Genomic DNA, 2,253 nt, shown 5'->3' on the forward strand with positions numbered 1-2,253 from the left:
AACCTCACTAATGTTGACGGCTGACTCCCACTCAATGTGCAGAGGACTGCACCCTTAATGCAACTTAGAAAAGAGATATGGCCTCAGAACAGGGTAAATATTTTGCACGAAACCAATAGTTTAAATCCAGCAGAAATAAGATCAGGTTTATCCTCGTTAATCTTACATCAGGTTTACCCTCGTTAATTTTTGTTCTGCAATTTATCAGGGAGACTTCTCCAGAGGAGAATGACCTGCTTTATGGGGCTAATTGTTTTTATCATTTCTTTTTCTTCAACCTTTTCTGCCTCCTAGAACATAAACGGATGAGGAATTTATTAAGTTTTTGTTTTAGTGTTGCTTCTCTTCCCAACATGACAAACAAAAGGAAAGACCATGCCCATGTTGTATTCTTTTGTTGTTGTTGTTCAGTCGTTCAGTCGTGTCCGACTCTTCGTGACCCCATGGACCATAGCACGCCAGGCCTTCCTGTCCTGCGCTCTCTCCCGGAGCGTGCTCAAGTTCATATTCATTGCATCCGTGATGCTATCTAGCCATCTCATCCTCTGCCGTCCCCTTCTCCTTTTGCCTTCAGTCTTTCCCAGCATCAGGGTCTTTTCCAGGGAGTTTTCTCTTCGCATTAGGTGGCCAAAATATTGGAGCTTCAGCTTCATTATCTGTCCTTCCAATGAGCAGTCAGGGTTGATTTCCTTTAGGATTGACTGATTTGACCTCCTTGCAGTCCAGGGGACTCGTAAGAGTCTTCTCCAGCACCACAGTTCGAAAGCATCGATTCTTCGGCGCTCAGCCTTCCTTATAGTCCAGCTCTCACAGCCATACATTACTACTGGGAAAACCATAGCTTTGATTAGACGGACCTTTGTCGGCAAGGTGATGTCTCTGCTTCTTACTATGCTGTCTAGGTTTGCCATAGCTTTCCTCCCAAGGAGCAAGCGTCTTTTAATTTCATGGCTACAGTCACCATCTGCGGTGATCTTGGAGCCCAAGAAAGTAAAATCTGTCACTGCTTCCATTTCTTCCCCTTCTATATGCCAGGAAGTGATAGGGCCAGATGACATGATCTTAGTTTTTTTAATGTTGAGTTTCAAACCAGCTTTTGCACTCTCCTCTTTCACCCTCAACAAGAGGCTCTTGAGATCCTCTTCGCTTTCTGCCATTAGGGTGGTATCGTCTGCATATCGGAGGTTGTTGATAATTCTCCCAGCAATCTTAATTCCGACCTGTGATTCATCCAATCCGGCATTTCTCATGATGTACTCTGCATATAAGTTAAATAAGCAGAGTGACAATATGCAGCCTTGTCGTACTCCTTTCCCAATTTTGAACCAATCGGTTATTCCATGTCTGGTTCTTACTGTTGCTTCTTGACCCTCGTACAGGTTTCTCAGAAGACAGGTAAGGTGGTCTGGTACTCCCATCACTTTAAGAATTTGCCACAGTTTGTTGTGATCCACACAATCAAAGGCTTTAGCGTAGTCAATGAAGCAGAAATAGACGTTTTTCTGGAATTCTCTTGCTTTCTCCATGATGCAGCGACTCAATTCATATGACCCAATATTTTCAGAAGTGTGTTACCTCAATGACTTTTATCTGTAAGAAATTGTTATATGAATTATTTATGAAAGAGGTCTTAGGATGAACTGTACTCTCTCTTGTTTGCAAGTATGTTCTATAGTAGTAGAGGGCACTTATGGCAATTCTTTCTTGTGTTTCTCAGGGGAAGATACATAACTTCTCCAGTTCTCTATGGAGTATAGTTGGGTCATCTTCCTCTTCACATTAAGAGGACATGCTTTCTAAATATTGCACAGTTGGATTCCAGATTATTCAGGTAAGAGGTAAAGAAAATCCAGTTATTACCATCTAGAAATAAGGACCAAACAAAGCTTTTGTAAAACAGAGGCATTCTCCATAATGAAATCATTTAAAGTCCAATTATAGCATACATATATTTACAAAGACGTCATGTGCTTGTCTTCATTGCAGTCAAGCTTTCCCAAGCCACTTTGAATTATGAAGTTATGAATTTTAGATACTGTGTATTTGCTGTATACAGATGTCCAATGCATGTAGTTAAATCAAAGGAGTGTGGTTTGGTAGAGCTAGAGCTAATGTTGTTGTACACTGGAGATGCTAACTTAGACGGACTAGCTGTATGAAAAGGCTGATCAGCCAGGAAGTATAACTCCCCATCCACTCCACCCACACCTTTCCCAAGCCTGCTAGGTGGTTGAAAAGAAACCTGCATTTAAT

This window comes from Heloderma suspectum, chromosome 1, assembly GCF_057233095.1.
Source record: "Heloderma suspectum isolate Gila_16-S chromosome 1, 16-S_ref, whole genome shotgun sequence".
In the NCBI taxonomy this organism is placed as follows: Eukaryota; Metazoa; Chordata; class Lepidosauria; order Squamata; family Helodermatidae; genus Heloderma; species Heloderma suspectum.